General features: G+C 35.8%; 1 protein-coding gene across 17 annotated transcripts in view; it reads left to right on the plus strand.

Annotated features, from left to right (window-relative positions):
• Positions 1–16479, plus strand: part of ZBTB20 (zinc finger and BTB domain containing 20) — an 899572-nt gene that overhangs the window by 443533 nt on the left and 439560 nt on the right. The window lies entirely within an intron of this gene.

A 16479-nucleotide genomic window follows, 5' to 3' on the forward strand; every position in this document is an offset into this window, starting at 1 on the left:
ATTATACACTCATACTCTACCTACTCTCTTCCCTCACCTACCCCTGTCCTTATCTGGACAATAAAAAATGCTGAAAGCTAAATCAGCTCCCATTTTTGAAATATTTTATAATACCAAGTAAAAGTGTTTAAACACTTTCCTAAAAATGTAATTATGAATATTTTGATGTGTGCTTGTGTATGTGTCGTGTGTGTGTGTGTGTGTGTGTGTGTGTGTGTGTTCCTTTTACCTGCAGGGAACATATTTCAAATAGTCTCATCCGATAGAGCTCTGTTGAAAAGTCACCAGTTCTTTAACATTATATCTATGCTAATAGTTTCTGTTTTCTTTTATTATATGGAAGTTATTATGAATGAGATCCTAGATACCACTTTTCCTTGTTACATTCGAATAATGAAATAGAGCTAACCAAGTAGTAGTCGTGGCTATTAGTAATTTTTTGATACACATTCAGTGTGGCAGCAGTTATATTTTCTTTCTCATATCCACACAAGCACCAAACCTTAAAATGAATTTTGAAAATTAAGAATTGTAAGTTTTTTAAAATGTAGCTATTCCCATGTCAGAAATAGTACCTCACAAGACTGCTATTAATATCATTATCAATAATCAAAATTGCCATTTCAAACTGGACCACCCCAGATTGCATAATCCTATACTAACACAACAAAATTTGTTTTTCCTAATCCGTTTTTGAAAGATAAACACCATGTACACATGAGTATATGTGAAATATCTCAGAGATATAGAACCCATAGCATGGGCATAGTCCATAAAGGCAGGGGAAGGTTTGCTCCAGGAGCCCATTGGAAGGCAGGGTGGTATATCCTCAGAATGCCTGTGCTCTGGTTCAGACCCCCACCACTTGAGTTAACCGTGGTTAAAGGATTGAACTTCCTGTGCATTAGTTCCACATCTGGCCCAATGTCAACCTAAAGCCTCCTACATTTTAATAATCTTCAAAATAATTAAGGTCTTAAAATTATTTTGAAATGGTTAATATTATATGCAAATATAGTCTGTCAAAGGTCAAGTTTTAAATGGGAATTGGAACCAAATTGCTGAGAAAAGTTTCCTTGTTCGAAATGTTAGACAAATTAAATGATGTCAAAGCCTCAAGGATTTGCACAGTTGACAATAAATGTAGAGACAGAGAGAAGAGGCTGGCTAACTAAGGCAGTAACAGTGGATTATGTTTTCTTTTTAATTTTTTAATTTTTTTTTATTGTTGACACTATGCAGATGCCCCCACCACCACCCCCTTTGCCCACCTCCACCCAACCCCTGTCAGCCTTCACCACATTGTTGTCTGTGTCCATGAGCTATGCATAGATGCATATATGTTCTTTGGCTAATCTCTCCCAGAGTAGACTATGGTTTTTAAATTAATAGAAGAAATCAAAGACACTAGAATCTTTGCAGAAGCACATAACTTAATCAAATGTGTTTAAGTCTCCTGAATTCTCTACTATTTGATGCAAAGGATCAATTGAAAGGGTTTATCTCACTATAGGAAGCTTTTGTGAGATACAGGGATTTTGCCCTAAGACTGTTCTCATACTTATTGTACCTCACTAGCTGATTCAAAGTGCAAATTCTAGCCATATTCCACATCTGATTCCTTGGTAGATCATGAGTGGGCCTATGATTTTTCATTCTAACCAACTTCCCTGGTGATTTGGTTGTTAATGTCCTTGGAAGCACACTTTGAAATTGTTTGCCACAGCTATTCAATGCTCCAGCCTTTAGGTGTGTAGTTTTCGGTTATGGGAAGCACTGAAGGGGTTATTTAATACTCTGTAAAGCCCCTGCAGACAGAACTTTTCATTTGTTTCAGTGGAAATTCAATATCTTTGTAATTTTCTCTGTTTGTTCCTACTAAATTTGCATGTTTTAGCATTTAGGAAAGAATGCAAATAGATCTGTTTGGTCAGAATTTTTTACTTAATTGGCACTATAGAATTTATCAGTTTAGAGAGTCTTTTACACATTTTGGTATTTTTTGTCCTCTTTTTATGCATGTGCCCAGCTGTCTTGACAATACTAAAATGAATTTTAAAAGCATAAATGAACAGTTCTATTTAATATATTTATCACATATTGTCATATGAGGTAGTAATGCCATCTGATTTAACCTCTCTAAAATCTTTGAGTCCATAAGGGTAAGGAAGAAATATCCCCATTACTGAGAAAATTTTGTCATATGAAAGAAATATCTATCTTATTCCACATATTCAATTCCTTGTCATTTTACATTATAAATAAATAACAAACCAATTTGGCACATGCCCACCGATTAAAAATAAAAGTTGTCAGAGTGAGAGGGGAAAGACAAAAATATGAATTATTAATTATAATATTGAGCAGCACAAAAAAGCCTAACATGAAATATCACTTAAAAAGAGATCTTATGAAAATAAAAATAGGACAATGATATAGTCTTTATCATACAATTTGCATTATTATCATTTAAATTCAGAAATATATTTATTATATCTAGTGTATTTATATAAAATTTTATGAAAATATATTTTAACTATGGCAAAATTGTTATTTATACAAGAGTAGCATAAAAGAAAAGCTTCTTTATAAAGTGATACATTAAATGATCATATTGACCATATTCTCACATATTATTATTTTCCAAATATCCAGTACTAGAAAAAGAAAGAACACTTTATTAGAAGAAACAGTGATATTTTTCTTTTTAAGATGATTTTAGAAGTTAGTATAGTTCATATTGAATGGGAGTGAATGTGTTTGTTGTTGTTTTTACCTAAATGGAGATATCAAATGATTATACATTGAATACTGGTTTATAACTGAACATAGGTTTTCAGCAGAGTAGAGTGAGTTCTTTCCAAGAAGGGAAGATATCAAGGCATTAATGGAAATAAAGATATACAATATTTGTGACCGGTGACCATTCTTTTCCTAAATAGGCTAGCCTTTTATTTTGGATATTTTAAAAGTTTTATTTCTGATAAAGTTTTCATTTGTTTAAAAAAAAAGAGATCTTAAAATGTCATTAGGAAACAAAAGCAATTATGAAAAAATTTCCCACATTTGGAGTAATTTCATAGGAGTTATTCACATAAATTCTGAGAAAATTCTTTATTTGCTATTTCCATGGGTAGCAAGATTGGTTCTGTTTAGTAGTATTTTTATTTTAACACTAGAAGCCCGGTGCACGGATTCATGCACTGGTGGGGTCCCTTGGCCTGGCCTGCGCCCTCTTGCAATCTGGGACCCCTTGGGGGTGTCAGAGAGCCGGTTTTGCCCCATCCCTGCAGGCCGATGCAGACAGGAGAGAGCCCAATCCTGTGCGTTTAGCATCTGCTCCCTGGTGGCCAGTGTGTTTCATAGCAACCAGTCAACTGGTTGCTTAGGCTTTTATATATATATATACTAGAGGCCTGGTGCATGAATTCTTATACAGGTGGGGTCCCTCTGGGTGGCCTGTAGGGACCGGGCTGAAACCTGCACTCCAGTGCTGCCTGCAGCTCCTACCTGCCGCTCCCACTTATCCTGGCCCCACTGTGCCTGCCGCGGGCTCGCGCCCAATCAGTCCCAATCGAGAGAGGCTTGTGCTGCTGCAGCAGCACTCACCAGCCATGAGCCCTGCATCTGGCGCCCTCCCAAGGGGAGTGGCCTTGCAGGATCATGCTGAAACTGGCTCTCCAACATCCCCCGAGGGGTCCCAGATTGCAAGAGGATTCAGGCCAGGCTGAGGGACCCCACTGGAGCATGATTGGGGCCAGGGAGGGATGCGGAAGGTTGGCCAGCTGGGGAGGGACCATGGGAGGGCTCCAGGATGTGTCCGGCTTGTCTCGCTCAGTCCTGATCTGCCAGACCCTGCAGCAAGCTAACCTAGTGGTTGGAGCATCTGCCCCCTGGTGGTCAGTGCACGTCATAGCGGGCGGTTGAGCAGCCATAGCATATCATTAGCATATTATGCTTGGATTGGTTGTTCTACCATTCGGTCTATTTGCATATTATCCTTTTATTATATAGGATAGATTCTATAAAGCTTCCTTGACTTGTGTTAAGTTTGCTTGTTCCATTTCCGTTGGTTTTGTTCATCCTGACTTGATAGTTTATTCTCTCAGGCATGATGTTATATTGCCATCTCAATTTCCTTGGCAGTACCTTTTTTTTTTTTTTTTTAGTTTTTAACTGAATTTAATGCTCATGGAAGTTGAGAAGCAGGTTCATATTCAGGCACAAGGCAAAAAGTCACCCATCTGCTTGCATCTTTAATAAACCATTTGATTTTTAGTTGCCTACATGAAATATTTTTTCAACTACAAAAACCCTAGAATTCTATTTAAGAAACACTTTTGTATCATAGAATACTATGTTCCAATGTCTGTCAACATGGTGTTATAATTTTAATTTATTTTTTCAATGAATTTCTAACTTTGGCTCTTAAAAATATGTCATCCGCATTGCTATTGCCATCATCACCATCCATTTTTTAAACATCCCATCTATATTTTTATATACAAAGATATTGTCCCCTCAATGTAGGTTATGCAGTAAAGAAATAAAATACAATAAAAAGTTCTACTTGTTTTATTTCTCATTCAATTCTTACTAGTAGTTCCCATTTGATCAGAGAACACCATCCCTTCATTGTGTTGTCTTGTCCAGATATTTATCCAGAGGTGCCTTTCCTGGCTCCTCTCGTCTTCAGAGGCTGGCTTCCCATGTAAATCATGTAAGTTTCATGGCCTTCCATTTCTTTTTCTTTTGTTTATTTGGAGTTCGCTGATTCCCACCATTTCACAGCTGCTGTCAACAGCTGCTCTCCCTTGGTGTGATTTATACTATATAGGGTGGGGCAAAAGTAGGTTTACAGTTGTGAGTAGGTGAAACAATTTATTTTTGTATTATTATTTATTAATTATTGGATTATTTTCCATATGAACAGCTGTAAGCCTTTTTCACCACCCTGTATTTAATAACATCCCTTTTTGCCTATTTTTAATAACCATTTATCTCACTAAATTCCTTATAATGTTTAGTTTTTCCTTAAGTTTTACTTCCTAAACCACTGAATAAGAAACAAGAAAATAACACAAGCGTGACCACAAAAGCAAATACAGAATGACCAAAATGAAGTGGGGCAATCCTGTCTGATGATTGTGGTGGAGGTGAAGAGATGTCAACTAGAGAACATTCTGGAAGTAAAGAAAAAGTAATCTAAATAGAACATTATTCCAGAAGGGTAAACATGTAGTCAGTAAATTATGAGTAAAATCAGGTCATAGAAAAAATAACCAGAAGAAAACAGCTGGCTTTTAGGTGTTGAGCAATTTTAATAATTAAAGTTAATATTTATTGAGATTTTTTTTAAGTGCTAGGCAACATGCTAACCAACATTTATTTATTTACTTACTTACTTACTACAAATCTGAGGCTAGGTGTTCTTTTTATTTCCTCCATTTTACAGAAATGAAAACTGAGGCTTCGACGGTTTTAAATAATTTGCCCAAGGTCACGTAGCTGGGATTGTGCAGCCAGAAGAGAAACGCTTTAACCTTGATACTGGTGCCATTCATGTGATAGCTTTTGAAAAATGCATATATACATAATTCTTATTTGACTTCTCTATATAGACACTATGAAAGACCTCAAGCCAGTTTCTTATTTTGGCTTGAATTCTCAACCTAAGTATGTTCCCTAACCAGGAATTGAACCCACAACCTTTTCGGTGTATCAGAGGATGCTCCAACTAATGGAGCCAACCCGTCAGGGCTCAATTTATTCTTGACTTATACTTCAGTGTTCTAAAAGTTCAAAGTGTTTTATAGTAGAGTTCAGGTTTCAGAAAATGTATTTTTCCTGAGGTTTACTAGTTTCATTCTCTGTAGTGGTGAAAAGTCATTTTTGGCCCAGTCTTTCTCTAACTATACTAGTAGAAGGTGGCTGATTAATGTTTGGAAAAAAATCTTTTGGAAGATTTTAATATAATATATTTTGAGTAAATGTAAAATAAATTAATAAATGCCCATGTATTACATAATTAATATAAGCAATGCTTCTTAGATCATTAAAGAAGTTTCCATTGACTTATTTCTTGGTTATTACTGGTTAAATTTTAAACTAATATATTAAATTCTGATAATCTGGCTTTCTAAAAATATCTGATAAATTTCATGTATTGGTTAAATTTAAGACAAGGTGATCTTTTTTTATGTCTGATGATATATGATAAATAATCTATTCCTCAGTGTAAAAATATCATCTTTGTTAAGCTTGAAGGAATAGTAGCCAGCATATAAACTTGAGTTTATCAGCTGTATACAGTGGCCTGAACCAGCAAGTTGATAAATTCAGAAACTGAGTCTCCTGGAGCCAGAACCTGAGAATCAAACTCTTGAGTTGGAGGGTTCATACAAATCATTTGATCCAAAGATTTTTCATATTTTTTTTAAACCACAGAACCCTCTTTTCAAAATAAATCTTTTTAGAATCTGTACACATAAAGTAAGGAGTGGTATTTTGTTAAAATAAGCTCATTTTATAAATTCAAATTATTATATATTAATAAGAATATAATGGCAAATATACAAATAAATAGAAACTCACAATTTGATTATTATATTCACTTAAGCATTCAGTGTATTTTTGTATGAGGAATAGAGTACTTTATTGTGTGAATAAAATCATAAAACATAGGTTAAGTAGTTGCATATAGTAACAGTTTTTTGTTGTTTGTGTGTTTGTTTGTTTTATAAACAGCTTGCCTTCCAATCTCAGGGCCTTAATTTGAGGCCTGCATAAAAACTAGTTAACCTTATAAAAACTAGTTGACATATTTAATACATCACAACACATTGGTCTCCAATGTGTTTTAAAAATGTATAAAATATATTTAAATTTTGCACATCATTCTTCTCACACTGGTAAATTGATGCAAATATATAAGTTTTGAAATTTACATTTTAATTTAATATTTAGTTACTCAGTCATCTCTGTAATCATCTCTTTGTAAGCTTGGGGACTACTGTCTGAAAATATTTAATGGAAAATTTCAGAAATAAACAAATCGTACATTTTAAATTGTATACCATTCTCTGCAGCATGATGAAATCTCTCATCAGCCCTCTCTGTCTCACCTGAATGTGAATCATCCCTTTGTCCAGCATCTCCAGGCTGTATATGCTCCCCACCTGTTAGTCACTTAGTTCTCTTGATTATCAAATTGGTTATTATGATATCACAGTGCTTGTGTTTAAGTAAGTTTGTTTTTGAGTATTTTACTTGCTAATGGCTCCTAAATGTAAGAATAGTGATGTTGGCTATTCAGATAAACCAAAGAGAAGCCGTAAAGTGCTTCAAGTGAAAATTTATGTATGTAGAGGATAACACATAGTGCACATATATATATAGGGTTCAGTATTATCTGTGGTTTCAGGCATACACTGGGTTTCTTGAACATATTCACTGCAGATAACAGGGGACTACTGTATTTGAATTATTTCTTCAAGTAGGTAAAACTCCTGACGGGCAAGATTCTTTTTTTGTTTTGTTTTGTTTGCTATGCAAGCCTAATATTACAGATTGTACATAGACATAGAGTGTGTCCAGATGCATTTTGTTACCATCTGTATTCACTAGAGAATTTGGAAGAGGAACCCAAATCTCAGTCTCATCCTGCTCTGATCTCTTACTCTATATTTCTACTTCTGCTTCTGCATGATGTTGTTGATAGCAAAAGCAATCCAGTGAATTCCCTAGGCTTCCAGTTTTCAAAGTTCCCAAGGTGGGGCTATGAATTAATAAATTGTGGCTTTGAGAGTGTGGAGCTTTGAAAGAATAAGATAGATAGAGTAGGAGTACAAGGTTCAGGGATGTAATTTCTGATGAACTAGAGCAAAGAGAAGGAGGAAGAGAGGTTTAAGAGGTAGAAAAGCTGTGGAAAAGGGTATGTAAAAACTAGTGTAGAAGAAGAAAGAATCATTACATGGTAGAAGCAAGGTAGTTCTGGTAAAACAATAAAGCATAAAGCGGTGGTTTATAATCCAAGGTAGTTCTGGTAGTTCTGCAGAAAACTTTGAAATCTACAAAAGAATGACCAAAACTCAGAATTGACTACCTGGGCCAAAAATGAAAAAAAAAAAAATTAAGTCCAAAGACAGAATGTGGTATGAAATGTGATATCAACCAAATGACACCAGAGCCAGAACTAGAAAAACTGTGGAATCCAGAACACTCTGCTGCTTTTCAGCCTTCCATCAGGTATGGGTTTCCAGATAGGCTGAGCCATTAGGGACCAACCTATTATGAATGTCAAGCCATATTGAAACTATTACTTGATAAGCCAGTGAGGAAATGAGAGCAAATATAGTTAGTATGCTGTAAATCCACAGAACCCAAAATAAGTTGGTGTTTTGTTGTTTTATTTTGTTTGTTTGTTTCTTTATAAATGGGTAACATTTTCTTAGTAATGTATTTGGAAAAAAATATTTTTATAATATATGTGTTTACATAAAACCAATGTCTTGTTGTGTTGGAACATTTTGCTTTTATATTAGTAGACCATTTACTTTACCTCTTATTCTGTGTCTGTTGGAATATTTATTTTATATTCTTTATTTCATTCCTGTTGGAGCATTTATGTATGATTTGTTAGTTACTTTTATCAGTTGATCTTGCCCTCCCCATATGCTTATGTCTGACTGGCCTAGTTTCCCACATTCAGTATGTGATCTCTAGCCTTTCTTAAATATTAATTAGTGTAATTGAATTCCCTCCAGTATTTCTAACCTCAGGCACCTAAATCTCAGTGTTTTTATTATAACTGATTTGTTCATTTAAAGTCCAACCTGCCTCCCCATCTCCCCTCCCCTAAACAACTTTTCTTGATTAGGTAAGGATCGGGATTCATGCCTGCCTCAGAGAAAGTCTTTATGGCAAAATGAAAGCATTATAAACCTCAGCCTTTCTCAGCTAAACACCAAAAATGCAAAGCTGTCTTAAATCGTTGACAGAGGAAATCATCCAGAGTGAATAGAAAAAAAGGATGTAACCTTGTCCAGGTGCACAGATAGAAGTGAAAACCAGAAGATAGGCAGAGCCATGGGCAGAGATGAAAGCAAAGGCCTACATAATCATAGCCTGTTCTGCTCTGCCAGCCCAGTCAGGGACCCAAGAACACCACCTCCTGTAAGTCCTCTCTGTTCTTCCACTTTCAGATCTCTGACCAGCATACCATCTCTGGATACAGTCCATGATTGCACATGAGTGGTTCTATTCCTTGGAAAGAAACAGGATAAAGGAGAGGAGCCAGGAAACAGAGTTAGAGAACCATAAGCTGGTTAAACATACAAGACTAAAATCATCACCTATTGCCATTCATAACTGAGGTGAAGGCAACTAGAGATGTGAAAAATGTTCTGATTTTCAGAAAATACAAGAGGCAGTTTACAAAGACAAACAGCTTGTTTTCAGTTCCAAACAAGAGCATAAATGTATTATTAAAACAATAAAGCATAAAGTGGTGGTTTATAATCCCTTGAAAGAAGTGCTGTTTGCTAGGAACCACAATGGCTTTATGAAAGCATGTCGACAATATATGATCTGATCTCACCTGGGTTAGATGCACAGATAGATTAGTAACTAATCTAAGCACAGATAGATTTCTAACTAGTTGAATGACCACACTATTAAGTGCAAACCAATGGCTCCGTGTCAAAGTAGAAGGGCCTATTGCAGGAATATAATAAGGCTTATCTTGGCTGCCACTTTTTTTTTCAATGTATTGGATGAAAGCATGTTTAACAGAGTTGTAGGTGACATGAATCCAAATCCATAGAAAAGTTGTTGAATGAAGTAATCAAGTTTTAAAGACATCTTGAAATACTAAATTATGGGCTATACCTAAACCCGATGAAATTTCTAAAATGGATAAATACAAGACTTTGTCTTCATATCTTAAAAGACTATTCATGAATAACATAGGGGAGATATGGTTTAACAAGCTAGTGCAAAAAAAATCTAAACAAACTAGGACATCTTCAGGAGTCTGTGACCAGGATATTAACACAATGAAATGTGTGATATGAGGAATGGTTATGGGAACTGGGGTGGTTTGGAAATTCATGAGGAAGAAATATGATAACTATGTTCAAGTATATTAAGGACTCTCTCATAGAAGATAAATCATGTTGTTTTCTGTGACTCCAATAAGTAGAACACAAGCCAGTGATGAAACATACAAGACTAAAATATTCAGGTCAATATAAAAACTAACTTTTAACACCCTTATGTATTCAAAGGTGGAAAACAGAGAAGGAAGAAAAATATTGGTCTGGAAGAAAGTTAAGTCTTGGTTATGGCATGTTTGGTTCTTTGTCTTTGGGGACATTTTCAAATCTCCCATAATCTGTTTCTGTACCAGTAAAGTAGACTTAATCAATTTTTACGTTGCAAGTTGTCATGAGAATTCTAGTGCCTAATACTCTGCTGGGACAGCCATAACAAAATAGAATCACAGACTAAGAGGTTTAAACAGAAATTTATTTCTCAGTTTTGGAGACCAGAAGTCCAGGATCAATGTAACAGCATAGTTAGTTTCCACTGAGGCCTCTCTTGGCTTTCAGATAACCTTCTTCTCAATGCCTCTCCCGCCATGGCCTTTTCTTTGTGTATGCTCATCTTTGGTGTCTCTTCCTCTTTTCATAAGGACGCCAGTCCTATTGGATTAGAGCCCACCCTTAGGACCTTAATTAACCTTAATTAATTCTTTAAAGGCGCTGTCACCAAATACTGCGACATTGGGGGTTAGGGTTTCAACATATAATGTGGGATGTAAGGGGGAGAGACATAAGTCCACAATAGCCCCTAATATCAGTAAATATTAATTCCCTAAGTTCAAGGTGTTTTTAGTATGGACAGCCACTTAACAGAGATGTTTTATAGGATGTTCAAGACTTAGAAGATTGTAACATATGACTTTAATGAACTCCACTAACACTAGTATTCCGTCATCATAAAAATAAAATCCCCAGGATAGCATCAACTCTGAAATTCTGCAAATTTCTGAAAATGCTCAGTAACAATTTAGTTGTTCAGCACATATAGCAATCTTCTTTCTGTAAATGTTTTCACTTAATATTCAAAACTTCAATTTAATTTCACAAATACTTACTTATATACTAGACTTCCCTTAACCTCTGCAGCCCCAACTCCCAAGATGCCTTCCAGGTGAGATCTTTGTCTCTTTTGTGGTGTTAACATAAAAACCTTCAGACCTGTACAGAATTTTTGTGAGTTTATTTGAGCCAAACTGTCGACATATGCCAGGAAGCAGAGCCTCGACAAATTGAGATAATGTTCCGGAGAATGGCAGGTTACATCTGTATTTATATATTGCAATCAAAGGAAGGGACATAGGTGGGTTACATGAAATCCATTGGTGATAGACTAGAGAGAGGCAGGAGAAAGCAAAGTGGGGAAACCCTTGGGATTGTATAAAAGGTAAAATGGTAGACATATACTTAGGTGGCTGCAGGAACAATTAACATGATAATGAAGGAATTTGTGGTATCTGTCCTGGTGCCCAGGTACATTAGGTTGTGCCCCAAGGGGTCCAGAAAAAGGGAAGTTACAAGTTACCCACACATTTCAAGGGTATCTATAATAATCAAAGCATAATATGCTAATTAGACTGGACGACCTTCCAGATGAAGCTGGGGCTGCCAGAGAAGCCATGGTCCCGGGTGCCAGAGGGAATCCAGTGCCGGCAGCCAGGGGAAGGAAGGCCTACTCTTGCACGAATTTCATGCTTCGGGCCTCTAGTGTTATTATAGATGCAAAAAGACAGCTAGGCTTAGTTAAGGTAAAGGTTGACCTTGTCAGTGAAGATACCAGCCTAGGATGTAACTACTTTTAGTTAAAGTAGTTACATAACTGCCTTTAGCTAAAGTTTAATTTCAGACCATCCTTTGTGGTTACTTTAGGTCTCTGAGTTTGCAAGACTGCCATGCAGGCCTTCCCTGAGCTTGTCAGGTTAGCATGTGGCCCCTTTGGTCCACAGTGGGAAGACATTGCTTCGTTCAACCTCTCAATGCTCCATGTCAGAAGGTTAGGCACACATAAGTATAGCAAGACTATAACCATCTTAAAACAGAAAACAAAACAGACAAGTTATACAAGTAAATGCATGTAAAAAGTAAATTTTTATATTAATTGTACAAGTAAATGCATGTAAAAAGTAACAATAAAAAGACATATGGTAATTTGGTCAAAAGGTTTCAAAGTCTGAATCTATATGGCTTTGAGATTTTTGAGCTCAGAATAGTGAGTGGTTTATTTTGTTCATACACCCTTTACTGTTATTCCTCATTTTAATATACATCTATATACTGACCACTTATTTAGAAACTAGTGGTTGAAAGTTGAGCCTTTGCCAGAATTTAAACTGTGAGATCGATTAGCCCTTTGGTTTGTCTTTCTTCTAAGGAGGATTTTCATGGAAATGGGGCAATGTTGTTTCTTGTGTCTGTAGGTAGTTGGAGTGACTTTTAAAAGTTATTATTCTCAGCCATTGAAATAATTCATTCTCTGCTTTTTCTCGTGACAGGCTGAGTAATATTATAAAGATGCACATCTACTCAAGAAATGTGTATCTCTTTTTTTGTCAGGCAAACTAAAAACAAACGAAACCTCTGAACACTAATAGTGGTGGTAGCACCTGGCAGTTGAACATTCCACCTCTTGACAGGACCATTGCTATAACCCAACTGACCTGTGTAGCTGAGAATAAATGTCCAGCTCACTGGAAAAAGTGTGCATTTTATGCTGGGTATTTGCTTTCAAGTCCCAGCTCTGCCATCTGTGACTTTGAGGAGGGGTCAGATTCTCTGAGCCTGTTTCATGTTATAAAAAACTCTGTACCTGACTTCTTTTCAGGTCTGTACAGAGTTTGACTCAATGTAGATAGATATTCAGTAAAGATTAACTTATTTCCTTCTTCTCTACTCCTTAATTCTCTCACCTTCTGATGGGTATAATATTAATATTTTTCCTACTTACCTATCCCATAGGATTGTTGAGACAGTCAAATAATATGATGTTTGTGAAAGTGCTTTCATAAACTATGAAACCCTACTATATAAATGGTATTTTTTTCTTCTTATGAGTGGTTGGGGATGCTAAACTAGAAATGGAATTGGGACCAGCCAGGAATTAATGTTGATACTATTTCCTAAGAGGCATTAGAGGCCTCGTGTTGTTGTCTATTTAAATTGCCAGAATCGATCTGTAAAATGAAGATCCTTAACAACAGGTATTAAAGTTTATTGTCTGTTTTTCTGTAGTATTTTCAAGGGAGCGTAGGAAGGGATTTTTTTTCTTTCCTTTCCCTCCTGTATTATTGGGCTGCTCTCTGTTCTTAAAAATACTGAGAAAAATTCTTATTCTTTGTAACTACGGGAGGATCTAGGCCCATGGTGCTTAGTATAATTATTTCTATTGTTTCACTGGTAATTGTTGTTATTATTATTAATTATGCTTTGTAATAATATAGCTTATTATTTTAAGGAAAGATAAAATGACTAGGAAATAAACAAACTGCTGTCATTGAGAGATATTTGGAGTTTTGAACATTGTAAATCCACTACTAACTTTTTTTACAATACAAATTTTACAACACAATGCTTTCTTTTGTCTGCCATTGAAAACAAAGCACTAACTTGAATAGTGTCCTTGGAGACATGCTTGAGAAAATAGTTTCTCAGAGTTTTTCGTTTTCTCCCCCTGCTTTTTAAAATATTTCTTTATGTATGGTTACTACACAGTGGAAGTTCACTTTGGAGAAAGACTTTGAAGCAGGAAGTAGAGATACTTAAACAGTAACCTACACCAAAGTGGAGAGATCTTGCTTCCCATTTCTCTCCTGATTTCCTGAAGGAAATAAAAAGGTGAATGAAGGTGAGCTAGAAACAGTCTCTGGATTAGGGGCAGGCAGTTAGGTGTAGCCCAAGTACAGAATGTCCAGCATGGATTGATAGAAGCTCTCTGAAATAAAATGTCCACTCACCTTCTTCAATCATTTGGCGCCATTATTTTCAATTCCTGAATGTCCTTAATGCTGACTCAGTTCCAGGCTTGGTGGCCTGGGCTTCTTTGGATCATGGGTCTCCTATTCCCATAGCTCAGGATTTGAGCCCAGCTGAGAGGTCAGGAGGTCAGAGTAAACATCTTTTTTCACAGATCATCTCAGTGTAGGTTCTTCTATGACTTGGTATGAAAGTGGAGATGAAACTTTATAGGAAATGAATAGGGCCATTCAGTTATTGAATTTTTTCTTTTAGGAAAAACCAATTCCATCTAACTCTGTCTTACCATCTGCTAAAGCAGTGATTCTCAAGGTCACCAACAGCATTAATATCACCTGGGAATATGCTATAAACACAAGCTCTCGGGACTCACCCAAACCTACTGACTCAGAAACTTTGGGTGGAATACAGCAATTTGTTTTGAATAAGCCCTCTAAGTGATTCTGATGCATGCTACTAAAATCTGAGAACCACTGTTCTAAAGAGATATTGAATTACACTGAAAAAAAATTGGGCAATTAAAATTTTTTATCAAGAAAAAAAGACAGTGACTTTTGAAATTCAGAACCCTCTACTGCTTTACCACAACGTGTATTTTACACCTTTATCCCAAACTTCTTTAACAGTCCCTAAAATGTTTTACCTCTGACCTATGGCTCATACCAACACACACACAACACACACAGCCTAAAATGATCTTTGTCTCCCTGTCTAGTCAAAGCTTGTTTATTCTGAATTATCCAACTCAAATACCACTCCTTGCAAAAACCTTACCAGTCATGATGACATTCTCTTCATTTGGGGTTTCTATAGCTTACAATGTGGTACCGTTCATTTAGCCTCACCTGTGACGTGGCTTGTGTAATAAACTGTCAGCTATTACAATAAACAATAGCTTGCACTTATTCAGTACCCCCTGTGGTCACCACAGCCCTCTCAAAGCAGTACTGTGCCTGAATTTCTGAGATCCTCAATAGCTAACCTTAGATTACACAGTATATATTAATTAGATTCTCTTCTGGCCTCACACTTGACTGCTAGGCAATACTGTCTTGTAATGTTGATAAACTTTTCTCATATTGATATATGTTTTTTTCCTCTCCAGCTCAACTATATGCTCAGTTACAATCAGAGACCATAATTCTCATCTTGTAATGATAACTTTTAGAATATAGAGAGTTCATGCACATCTGTAGGCATATTGTAGTACAAACTTAAAATACATTTCTAGCTTTTGTCTCATTGTCTTTTCCTTAGGAAAATCTTGAAAGTGAAAATGGCTAAAATTTCTTCTTAGATCCATGATAGTCTCTATTTATAGGTTGAGTATCTTTATTTTAGCAAATTAATTGATCAATGGCACTAAAATATTTAACTCATGATTGTGCATTGATTTTATAATCTATTTTTATTAATGCATTTTTAAAATATTTTATTCTGTAATGCATTTAAATGAGGAAATGGCTATTTTATTTATTTAAATAATTTACCAATATTCAAAAAGTTATTTTATTATTTTGTAAGAAAATGGATGAATTGATAATGAATTTTACTCATGCCTATAAAGTAACATGCACCTAGTAGTGACAGAGAAGCTGAAGATAATATTAGTGTCTATGTAATCAGTATTTAGGATATGTATTTAATTGAAGAACAAATAGATTTTTTAACTCAGTGAACATAGTCATTTGTGAACATGTTCCATTTGTATGTAACATGTTCCATTTGTATGTAACTGCAATTCATCTAACTGAATTCTGACCTAAGGAATACTAGTAGATGCTTGTGCTCTTCCAGGTCAGCCCACACTGTGTGTGTTTTTGTTTTGTTTTTTTATAAATGTTTGGCTAATTTTGATTCCTTCATAACTATATTGTCAAAGTGAGGATCCTCAACTCTGAGTCAGAATCACCCGAATGATTGTGAAAATGCATGTTCCTGGATTCCACTCCTATCCACTGAAACAGAATCCCTGGGGAAGAGCCCAGCAAATTACATTTTCACATTCACTTTCAGGCGACACTTATGCAAAATAAAATTTAAGGTCATTTCTATTTAGATTCATCCTCTTTTTTCATGGTGGATCAATTTTTTAGAAAACTGGTCTCTGAGACTCAAAACTGAGGGTTTTTGACACAGAGTTTCAGTGCATTTAAGTAATTGTATTTGCCTTCAACAGGCTTTTATTTTGTTCTAAAATACTTAAAAAAAAATTCTCACCCAAGGATATGTTTTTTATTGATGAGAGAGAGAAAGAGAGAGAGAGAGAGAGAGAGAGAGAGAGAGAGAGAGAAACATCCATGTAAGAGAGAAACATTGATCGGTCGCCTCCCATATGTCCCCAACCAAGTAGGTGCCCTGACCAGGAATCGAACCCGAGACCCTTTGATTCACAGGCTGATGCTCTAAC

Source organism: Cnephaeus nilssonii (assembly GCF_951640355.1).
Source record: "Cnephaeus nilssonii genome assembly, chromosome: 3".
In the NCBI taxonomy this organism is placed as follows: domain Eukaryota; kingdom Metazoa; phylum Chordata; class Mammalia; order Chiroptera; family Vespertilionidae; genus Cnephaeus; species Cnephaeus nilssonii.